The sequence below is a fragment of the Lissotriton helveticus genome, chromosome 12 (assembly GCF_964261635.1).
Source record: "Lissotriton helveticus chromosome 12, aLisHel1.1, whole genome shotgun sequence".
Lineage (NCBI taxonomy): Eukaryota > Metazoa > Chordata > Amphibia > Caudata > Salamandridae > Lissotriton > Lissotriton helveticus.
The window spans coordinates 697,112,530-697,124,711 of record NC_136073.1 but is presented as its reverse complement, the minus strand read 5'-3'; positions in this window follow the sequence as shown (position 1 = coordinate 697,124,711).

Below are 12,182 nucleotides of genomic sequence, written 5' to 3'. Positions count from 1 at the left end.
CCTCGCTGATGTGTGTTGAAGAAGGCCGTCATCGAATCGCCACCTGCGTGTTGGCTTTTCGTTGTGTCTGCCCGATAGGGATAGGCTTATATGTGCGTGATCTGATATTGTTCTGGGTCCTATTTCTGTGTGGTCTATGAGGTGGGTGTGTGTTTCTGACATTAGTATGTAGTCTATCCGACTGTAGGAGTTGTGGGGGTTGGAGTAGAATGTATATTCTCTGGCGTCTGGGTTGCTTAGGCGCCACGGGTCCTTAATCCTCAGTTTGGAGCACAGGTTTCTAAGGATGTTAGGGCTAGTTGTTGGGTAGCGTCTGCAGGGGTGTTTGTCAATTGCTGGGTCGAGAACTTGGTTGAAATCTCCGGCGACGATCAATAGGTCTTCCATTGGTAGGTTGTGTAACTGGGCACCTATCCCCTCCCAAAATTGTTTGTCCTCACTGTTAGGGCCGTATATGTTCGCGACATGGTAGGTCTCTCCTGCTCTCTTGAGACTGGTCACTAGTGTCCTACCCTGGGTATCTGCTTGGTAGCTTGTAAGAGACAGGTTCGAGTTTTTGCTGATTAGTGTTACTACCCCATTCTTTTTGTTCTGGGCTGGCGATCCCACCACCTCCCCTATCCAGTTGGCTCTTAATCGCGGGATGTCTGCCTCTTCTAGTCTCGTCTCTTGGAGCACGTAGATGTCGCTTTTAAGTTTCCTTAGGTGTTCGAGCACCTTCCTTCTTTTTACCGGGCTATTCAGCCCCTTGACGTTTAGGGAGACTATTTTGATATCTGACCCTATGCTATTCTGGCTGTTATGTGTCATTAATGCTGCTTTGTATTCGCTGTGCTGGTGTACTGCCACTATGCTCTTTTGCTCTCCGCGCTATGTGCCTATTCATGTCTTCGTGCTTGCCTTTGCTCCTACTTGGTTCGAGTGTGATGAAAGAGAAGTAAAAGATGCAAGAGTTGCAGAGAAAGGAAAGATAGTCAGTAAGCCCATGTATAGAACCTCCCCCCCCCTTTCCCCCCCCTCCCCGCTCCCCCACTCTTGCTTTCCCGCCCCCCTCCCTCCCTTACTTGCTAAATGGGTGTGCGACGACAAAGTTCCTCTGCCCGCATCATCCCTGAGGTAGAGTTGGTTTCTTCTTTGGCTGTTGGTGTGTCTCTTTGCTCGGGTCTCTTTTATGTCCTTCGGTCTCTCAGTCTCTCTATTGCCGGGGCAATTCCTTCATTTTAAATTGTGAGGTAGATACGCTGTTCTGTGTTTCCCAGCTGAGGCTCGACGTGTGCCTCTTACTCTGACTGTTCGTTCAGCGGCGACGCGCTCCTCTTTGCAGCCCCTGGGCTTTTGTTTTCCTCCATGTCCTCCACTGCTGGGCCTTGCAGGTATCGCTTTAGAGCCTCTGGGCATTCGAATAACATCGTCTTCCATTTGTCTGTTACCTTGAATTTTGTTGGGCTGACGAAGCTGAACGTGGCTCCTCTTCTCCGCAAGGTGTCTCTTTGTGCCAGGAAGCCTTTCCTTAATTCCACTGTCGGCTTTGAATAGTCCTGGGTCAGTACTATCTTGTTGCCGGCCCACGTCAGATTCTGATTTTTCCTGGCGAAGGCGAATATGGCTTCCGTCTGATTTAGTCTCAGTGGGTTGCAGATTATCGCTCTTGGGCCTCTGCCTGTGGTTGGTTTCCCTGCTGGTACCCTATATGCTTTTTGTACCTCGAAGCCTCTTTGGAAGGTGATGCCTGTAAGTTGTAAGATCATCTCCTCCAGCATGGCGGCACAGGAGCCTGCCTTGTCCTCAGCCCCTTCCGGTACTCCTAGTATTCTTACGTTGCCCCTTCTTGCCCTGTCGTCCTTTTCCGCCAGCTGTTTTTGTACAGCATTTGTGGCTGTTCTCAGCTCTGCTATGGCCTTGGTGTGCCTGCTTGTTTCATCTTCTACTGAGCTTATTCGGCTTTCTGCGGCTTCTATTCGCGTATTTGTTTTGTGGAGGTCCGCTCTTATGGCCGCCATCTCGAGTTGCATGTTCTCCAGCTTGAGTTTCGTCTCTCTCCCCACCTCATTGCCTTCGTTCACCTTCCGCAGGATGGTCTCCAGAGTGACCGGCTCGCCTCTCGTTTTGGTGGGGGAGCCTTGGTTGTCAAATTTTGGTTTCTTCTGCTGATCGCCTGTCAGCTTCCCATCGCTGCCTGCCATTGTTCGGATGCCCCTCCTTGACAGGATGTTGATCAGCCTCCCTCCTGCTTGCGCCACCTTTGGTGTGCTTGCTGTGTTTGCTTTCGCAGCTGGTGGTTGGGCAGCTTGCCTGTATCTGCTCGGCTCTCTGATGTGTCTTGTTCTTGTTTTTGCCTTTGGCCCAGCCAGCGTGCTGGCTGCCTAGTTTGTGGCTTGCACGGCCACTGGCTCTTTTACTGTCACGGCTTTCTTCGAGGGGATGTACTGGGATGCCTGTGTGCTGTCGAGCTGAGGTATTTCACACCCCACTGTGGCTCAGCGGGCGTGTTTACTTCGCTGTGTGCTGTCCCTGTGTTGCTCGCAGGGCGGGTGTTAAGGGCTGCTCAGGCTTAGGGTGCTCGCTCTGCCTTCTGCCCCCTCTGCCTGTTGTCTCACCGGGGTGGTGAGTCCTGCCTCACCTCAGCCCCTCTGCTAGGGATGCTGTACTCTCCCAGGCCTGGTGCGTTTTTAGCGTTTTAGCGTGAGTTTTGGGGTGCTAGAGGCTCACATATCGCGCTGTCCTCTTTGTGTTGCGCAGATCTCTAGTGTGGCCTCCTTTGCTCAAGTTTGCTCCCGCTTTTGGCACCGCGTCAGTACCGGTACCGGTTCAACACCTCCCTCCTTGGCCCTTGTGGCATTCGGTGTTTTCTCCTGTTCTGGGCCGGTTGTTTGTCTCACTGTTGTTTGCACTCGCTAGGCTCTCGGCTCCAAAATTGCAGTGGTCTCGCTGCTTCGGCCCCTCGATGCGTGTTGAGCATTACGCCCCCAGCGCCCACCTTTTGCCGCACTCTCCTCCGCCCTTCGCCTCTTCTTTAGGCTCCGCTAGGCTCCGCTGGTACTCGCGCCCCTCCGTCTCTCCGTCTCTCTGCTTACTCGCTATTGCTTCCGGTTGCCTGGCTCCTCTCCTTCCGCTTCCGGGTCACTCGGCAGCATACCTCCCACCTTCCGCCTTAGATCGGGGAAGACTTCCGGTAATGGCGCCTCACCTCCACTCACTTCCGGTTACGTGGCGTCGGCCCTCCGGGCTTGGGCTGGTTCGGCTTCGGCTTCTGCAAGGTTTGGGTCACTTGCTCTCCGCTCCTTTCCTCAGCGCTGCGGTTCCCCTTCTTCCTCGTGTTGTCGTTCACTTTGGGGCAATTCCGCTCTCTGTCTCGCCTGCTCTTGCTGCAGATCTGTTTTGGGATCACGCTGGTTGGTCCCGGGGGCACCGCTATCGTGCCTCAGAGGTGGAGGTCCCTTCGTCTCTTTACTCCGTAGTCTCCGCTGTCCTCCTCTTCTCTCCTCACGCCGCCATCTTGCGTCGCGCTGTTGTTGACTGCCCGGTGTGTTCAGGAGCTGATTTCCCTCGTCGTTGTTGCGCATCCGCACTTCTTGCACGTCGGTCAGTTGTGCAAACCTTTCCTACACCTTGTGCAGTCCTTTTGTTCCGGTTTTGTCACGTTTGGCTGGTAGTTTTCCCCTCAGGGATGCGGAGCTGCCGGACCTAGACGACCGTCTCCATTGCCGTCCAAGCCACGCCCCCCAGTGTAATGAATATTAATGCGCATAATCAAGGCAAAGGAACCTCAGACCGAACGCAAGCTCCAGAAATGGCTGAATGTAACCATCAGGTAATGGAAGCAAAGGAAGGTTTATGGCCCTGCGGACCTAAGCCATAAGATACAGGAAAGGAGGACCAGACACACAAAAAGAGGTAGAGTGTAGATAAATCAGAACTACATCTTTTTACATCTCAGGAATGAGGGCCGGCTTCATTAGCAGAAGAGGGAGAAGTACATTGGTATGGTAAAATAATCTGCTAGTGGAGCTAAAAATCTGGAAGTATTTTTGGCACAAATTCCAGGGAGGGACAAAGAATCAATTCCTCATTGAAAAAAAGAAAAGAAAAGGAACAGAGCACATAAAAGCTCCAACTTTGCGGGCAAAACTGAGGCAAATACAGAGATAACCGATCTGAAAGAATTTTTAAGAGGACTTCTTCTAGAGGGTCATAGGGGGCATGCTGGGGAACCGTTACCCGCAGAACAAGGGAAAGATTCTAAGAAAGGACAAGGGAAATAACATGAAATGAGCGAGCTCAAAGATTCTAAGTAGGAGCAAGCAAAGGACCCAAAATGACCCAAATCGCCCTCAGGAGAGAAAAGCATCCAGTTGACAACAAAGGACGCAACCATTAAACTCACCTTGAACAACTTCTGTAGAAAATCTAGAAATATTAAGGGAACACAAGGATGGCCACATTCCAAGAGGAACCTCAATGAGATAAAGAACCCCAGTGACGGATGTAGTAGTAGCAGCAAAAGTGATCGGGTGCCCTTCTGGAACCACTTGTGGTTTCAAACATTCTTAACTTCCGGACCCTAAAGGAAGAAACATTCTCCCAGGAAGAAAGAATGGAGTACTTACCTATCTTCACCGGCCTGTCCAGTTTTCCTTTACAGATAAAACGGCTCGAGGGCTGGCTTCTGAGGACAGCAGCCTGATGCCAGGCTTTGATTTCAACCAGAGAGGCTTGCTAGCAGCTTCGCCTTGCACCACTGTTGGTGAAATGAAGCAGACCAAGCAAGGTAGAGTCCCGTAGGGTAACCGAGACAAAAAAGAACTAATGGTAAGTCAAAGAACACTTACAATTAATGGCTGGGTGTCAGAGCCCTAAAATGGATGTAATTAGGGGGCGAATCCCTACTTTAGGTGAAGAGTTGTTGTTTTTTAAAGCACCTTCTGGGGCCTGTCTGTGGAGGTGAGAGAAGGACTGAGACCAGGAAAAGGGGTGAAGTGGTAATGATAGGAAAACTGAGACAGGGAGAAAACTGGTATGAAAAAGATCCTGCAAGAGTGAGTTAAAGGGACCGGAAGTGTAGGGTGGTGGATAAAGAATTATACAAACTTGGTATTCCACAACACTGTGGTGGGCGCCGAAAATTAAACTTTCGGCCAATGCACTCATTATTTTTTAACGAATAAAGCGCTGTATCCGCCCCAGGCGACAAGTGGACGGGTGGGCCTCGAGGCTACTATCGGTCACATATTTCGAGAATTGACCTAAACACTTCGGGCATGAGGTCCAGAATAAAAATTACAAACACATTCTGATGCAACAAGCCCAGAACAACGACCGAAGGGGGCTCGGGAAAATGGAAGATCGGATTACTAAAATGTCAGGAGAATATGATGTCTGCCAATCATTCGCATCAGAAACCAGCACCTTCAGCTCCAGGGACAAACCAAGCATCCCAGCCCAGAGTAAGTTTATAGTTGATTCTGCTCTGCCCAGCCCACACAGAGTCATCAGGACAGAAAAGAAAGTCCATGCAGTGAGGGGCTCAGTCCATACATCAGCTGTGAGCAGCCTGACCTGGGACACTGAGCATGCTGGGAAGTGTACAGGGGGCCCAGATGATGCCTGTGAGGGAACACGGCGTCCCTATCTCCTCTTTGGCCAAGAGTGCGCCAGAGGGGCTGAGAATTTGGGCCACCGAAAATATAAACTCCCAGGAACTCATTTTGAGGACGGAGAAACGTTTCCATGGAAACCAGTGCAGAAGAAAGGGGGGTGGATCGGGCTTCCAGGTACAGAAAGAGAGAAGAGCCCGAGCCAGTCAGGGGTGTGATGGAACATGACAGGGAGATGAAGGGAAATCGCAGCGTGCTCTGATCTACAAGGGATGCGCGCGCTCCGCGCCATTAGGCACTGGCAGAAGGAAGCTCGGCGGGCCCTGGAACGGTGCAGTTTAACACACAGCAGCCTGGTCCTGCCGCACACCACCCGGCACTGCCGCCATTTCTACTCCACACTTACCCCGTGTCACCCAGTCGCCTGCAGAGCTCACCTGCCGCTGTGTGACTGATTCCTTTATTAAGGACTACCTGGGACGTGGGAGTTGTCATAACCGTCCATTAGAGGCAGCAGCTACCAACTCGGCCTTGCCTTGCTTTGCCCCTCACACTGTCCTTTCTACTGCTCGGAATCCAGAAGGCAGCAACAGGAAGGGCAAATAAACACATCTGCAGAATCCCTGTTTACATTTCTGTCGTCCCCGCTCCTCCTTGCCCTGTCACTAGTCCCTCAGCAGCAAATAGGAGGCACCTGGGGGTCTACAGATGGGACGAGGGGGCAACTTTATGACGTCATCTGTACTTAAAGGGAGCATGTGACCTCCCTTCTGTTACCCCTGACACAGCGGAGACTCTAAATCCATCGGTGTTATGGCCACTGGATCTGCGGAACCGTGGTGAGCCCTTGTGTCAGGAAATATGGCACCCACAGATCCCTGACACAATGGTTGCATCCTGATGACGTCAGTCCAAAGCGGCGGAGCAGCCGATATGGCGGAGGAGCGTTCCCCCCTCCCAGCAGCAAAAAATAAAAACAAAACGATAATAAACCGTGATCTATTATCGTTTTATTTTGTGTCCCAGTCTCTTGGGGGCAGGACCAGGGGAAATAACAGCTCCCATGGGGAGTGGTATGCACTCTTATCAGTGTGCATGACTGTTTAGCCGTCTCATCTGCACTTTACATGTTCTCCACCAAGGCTGCATTACAGCCTGGGTGGAGAACATGCCTAGGTCCCCAGTTCCTGGCTAAGCGCGGAACCACAGAGCTCAGACCAATCACAACGCTGCATTGCAGGACTGTAATTGGCTATGGGGAGCCTGGGTGCTTCTTGCTTCCTGGCGGAGCCTAGGTCCCCAGTTCCTGGCTAAGCGCCGAACCACAGAGCTCAGACCAATCACAACACTGCATTGCAGGATTGTAATTGGCTATGGGGAGCCTGGGTGCTTCTTGCTTCCTGGCGGAGCAGAGGGACGACGAGAGACGCAGGGATAAGGTAAGTTATATTGTTTTTTTACTAACTCCTGCCCCGGATCAGTGCCAGCTGCCACTGTCAGTCCAACCTGTTAAATAAACGGCAGCGCAAATATAGGGAAGAGAGCGCATAGATTCCCGTGCCTTTAATCTGATCAAAGTTACTTGGTAAGAAACAGAGAACTGTTATCCACGAGGAAATATATATATATATATATATATATATCACGCTCCTGCTCCACCTTCCTGGGAAGCACTCTCTGGGGTGCCGATATGCGGCTGTGGACTCTGCAATAAATTAACGCTCAGCTTTCCCATATAATGAAGAAAAGTCTGCACTCTCTGGGCGCTTGAAGAACTTTTTATTTCAGCAAGCTAGCAACAAACGCGTTTCAGTAAACTGCCTTCCTCTGTGTTACTACCACACCGGAAGCGGACATGTTTAAATTCATTTTATGAGTACATCACAACCGAAAGGGGACAGGCACCTAAGCGCATACATGGGCGCAATTTTGTAATATCATGTATACATACATTTTCATCATTTGCCCATTACTTTTTCACTCTTATATACTGTGCTGTCACGTTATACGTCCTAATTTTCAAAATGTACTTGTTTATACAAAATCTTCAATATTAGAAGATTCAAAATTCAAGGGTTTTGACATTTTATAGCCATACATTAATCCTGTAGAAAAACGTACGTAGTGGACTTTGTTTATCTCGCTGTGGATCGGCTATGGTCCCTATTTTTCATTGTCTTGTGAATGTACTATTAAGGCAATGCCTTTAATAATAGCTTAACACCATTTAAGAAACATTTTACGCAAATTATTTTACCTGCTCGGATCTAACACATTTCATCATGCTGTATATCAGCCAATATATTCAAATTCAACAGTTGTGCAGTTCATAAACCCAAATGTGAGGCCAATTCCTCCCTGCAATTTAATCCCTTCGGGAATTTTGTCTGCAGATCTATGATATATCGCGACTCTAGTCTGCGCAGTTTTCGGTTCCTGTCACCTCTATTTATGAAGAGTTACATGCCACCCACATACAGAAGTTGTTTGTTCTAAATAGTTCATCGTTGCTGAAAACTAGTATCGATCAACCTCATTGTAAGATGGCAAACACATTGTGGCATAGTGCCCATTATCATTGAAAAAAATCACAGAAAAAGGCTGATTTATAACCTTTATCCCAATTAACCCAACTGAAAGCCAGGAGTATTAGCAGAAGAGATTAATCAGGGGAAATAGCCCTACAATCGTACACACTCCAAATAGAGTTTTAACTAGGATCCCTACAAGTATACTCTAATCCTATAATCAACCAGGCAATCTGGACATAATTCAGCCCTGACTTACTCTAAACCTGCCTGATCAAATGAGTAGAAGAAGGTAACAGTGAGTGTCTATATCCTGTTATTCCCTCCAACTAAAGGAAGCAATGAAGGTCTTCCCCCGTATTTAATCCATTTGGGATCCTGGTATCAAGAAGTAAGATGTATTTACTTTCCAGCTGTTTAAGGGCTTTCTCCCTATTGCCCCCCCTGACGTTTTTGGGGACAGCATCGATGATGAAATATTTCAGATCATTTAGATTTTTATTGTGGATCAATTCAAAGTGCCGGGCGACAGGATAGTTAACATCAGAATTGACCACGGCTCGTAGGTGTTGAAGAATACGATTGAAGGCCTGTAATTTAGTGCTCCCAACGTACCTGAGTCCACAGGTACACTGGAGCACATATACCGCAAAATCAGTACGGCAGGTATAGTGCTCCTTGATCTTAATGGGTTTGGGATCAAAAGCAGAGTAGTACTCGCTGGTGTTCACACCAAACTTGCACGCTCTGCAAGAGATACATTTGAAAAAGCCACATTTGTTTGAAATCCGATGAGGTTTAATTACTACCTCAGGGCTGGATTTGACCAAAACGTCCCTCATGGACGGAGCTCTTCTGAAAACCACCGATGGCTCATCCGGTATAAGTGGAGCTAAACTGATGTCGGTCTTCAAAAGCGGCCAATGTTTTTTCAATATACCTCTCACCTTCCTCTCTTCTCCATTAAAGGTCGTTATTAAGCTGATGTTCTTGCTAACTGTCTCTCCCTCCATGTTCACTGGGCTAGGTGCGGTGTCTGCATTAATTGAGGCAAGATAATCATCTCTATCTAATTGATTAGCTCTATCTCTTGCCTCTTGCAACAGCGAAGTGTCGTACCCACGAGCACAGAATCTTACAAAAGCCTCATTCTGACATCTCACAAGATCTGTCGGCGTGCTACAGATCCTCTTCATCCTAAGAAACTCCCCATAAGGGATGCTTCTGATCAGATGGTTAGGGTGGGAACTACTCGCGTGCAAAATTGCATTGCCCGCAGTTGACTTCCTATGCAAACGGGTATGCAGCCCACCCTCAGCAATGTAAATTTCCACATCAAGAAATTGGATCGTATGAGTACTAATCTGGGAGGTGAAACCTAAATTCAGATTATTGACATTGATCGTATTGACAAACTCAGTTGCTGATTCCACAGATCCCCTCCATATCATGCAAATGTCATCGATAAAGCGCCAAAAATGCACAACACAATTGGGAAACAGATCTGTGAGCGTTACTTTGAGGACATGCTCCTCCCACCACCCTACATGTAAACATGCATAGGTGGGAGAGAAGCATGCCCCCATTGCCACTCCTCTTAGCTGTTGGTAAACCTCCCTGTTGTAAAGGAAGTAATTGTTATTTAGACATAGTTCTAGCATACTCAGTAACATGGTACTGTGTTGACTGTAAGAGATACTCCGTTTACTCAAATAGTACTTTACAGCATTAAGTCCATCCACATGAGAAATACTGGTGTAAAGAGAATTAATGTCTAAAGCAATGAGTACATAATCATTCTCCCACTTGATCCCATTGATCTTGGAAAGGAAATGGCCAGTGTCCTTTATGAAGGATGGCAGGTCCTCCACAAATTCATGTAGGAATTGATCCACGTATCTTGAGATAGATTCCAACAAACTCCCCTGGGCAGAGATGATAAGTCGCGCAGGGACAGGAGATACTTGTTTGTGGATTTTAGGGATCAAATAAAAAAAGGGTGTAACTGGAAAGTCATTTTTCAAAAAAGCATGTTCTTGCTTGCTCAGTAAACCCACTCGCCTCCATTGATTTAATTCTTTATGAGTCTTATCTTTGAGGCACTTAATGTCATTGAAGCTGCCCTTTCTGTAACACCTAGTATCACTCAAATGCTTTTCTGCTTCATCCATATAGAGGTTGTGGGGCCAGATGACCGTATTGCCCCCCCCTTGTCAGCCTTATTGATTATTAGATTAGAGTCATTCCTTAATTTTTTCATCAATTTATGGTATTGTCTTTCCATATACTTAATTCTTTTATTCCTACGCGTGATGTTGTTTTGTAGTCCTTTCAAATCCTCCACCACTATATCACAAAAAGCATCAATGTTGTCCTTCGGCATTATTGGATAAAAGGTGGAGGGGGGCTTAAATGTAGTTTCACAGGGACGATTCATCGGAATACCTAGATTGGATAAGTTTTCCTGAGTAGTGCCTGGTTCAAAATCTTCATCACGCGCTAATTCATTAGCAACTCTAAGAGCCTTCGTGTCAGAAATTTGGAACACACTTGATGGCTGGGTATTGTTCGAGATGTTGGCTGCCCGAACCTGAGCATTATTTAATTTGAAATGTTTCCTTAATTTGAGCTTGCGAATGAATTTAAACACATCTATGCGAGTTTGCACATAGTTGAAAGAATTTTTTGGACAGAAAGACAACCCTAGTGAGAGGAGATGCATTTCCGCTTTGGATAGGGTAGTATCAGACAAATTGATAACTGTATTGTCTTGTGACAGCGTTATCTCAGTTTCAATTGAGGTTGCAATATGACCCAAGTTCTGATTATCCACTTGAATTTCAGGGGTTGTGGTTACTGCTGCTATTACCACTTCTTCCCTTTCCCTCTGCCTCTCTTTACATAACCTCTGCCTCCTGAGTTTCCTCCTTGCACTGCGTTTTTGATTTGCTGCTCTTCGTTTAGTTTCCTCTGTTGGGGAGTCAGCGGTCACAGTGTCTTGAATCTGTCCTCTACGAGAAAACCCAATTCCTCAGAAGGTGTATATTTGGTGGGTACTTTTCCTGGGTTGGAGCCACCCCCTGCTCCTTCATCTGAGTCACAACTGCTTGCCACTGAGCTCAATTCCGTTTCCGACATTTCCATTCCTTGATTAATCCCCATTGTGAGATCCACACTTTTGGCTACCAGGGCTTGTCTTTTCGCATTGTCAAATTTGCGGGCAAACGTAAAGATTCTCCCTGTTTCATAATCGTTCTTATCTCGCGTAAATTTGTATTGCTTACGAATGCTGATTGTTTCCTGATGTTTTACTAGCCTGGCATCAATTTCCTCTCTCTGTTTTTTGATGAACTCTTTATCAACTTCAGCTTGTAATTCTTTATTTAATTCCTCTATTTCATTAAGAATCTCATTGCGGTCGATTTCCGCATATTTTATCAAAAGACAGACCATGTTCATGGAGGCGTCTAAATTCAGGGTGGCCCATTCTTTCAAAAGCAGGGGATTGGGGTTTTCAAAGGATGGTGCTATGAGGACCCTCAATCCCCTCGGAACTCTCCCTACATCTCTGTATTTCTCCAATGATCTTTTCTCCCACCATTTGGTAATCTCAGTTCTTAACAATTTCTCCAAGCGTTTCATTTTACTTTTTAAATCGGTTGCTTTTTCATTTGCCTTCGTTGTCTCATTTCTAGTTTTCAGCGCCGGCAAATTCACAAACATGGCTTCCGCCAAACCCGGTTCCTTAAAGCCTCTGCTGGCGTAGACATTATGCGTGAGCAATAAACCCAAAGCTTTTAACCGGGAACCGAAAATACGATTCCAGGTGATGTTAACACTTAATAGCGCTCAAATCCTCTCTCCCGTTTAAATGGTGTGCCACTGATTCGGCAACAGCAAGATACGCCGGCTTACCCGTCAGGGATCAAACGGTGCTTCGTTGACGTCCTCCGACTTCCCCGAAGTCCCGATACCGAAACCTTTAGGCACTCCGACTCCCAGCTGTATATTCCACCAACGCGGGGGGCTGTATGCTCTCTTACTCCTTCCGGGTCAAATG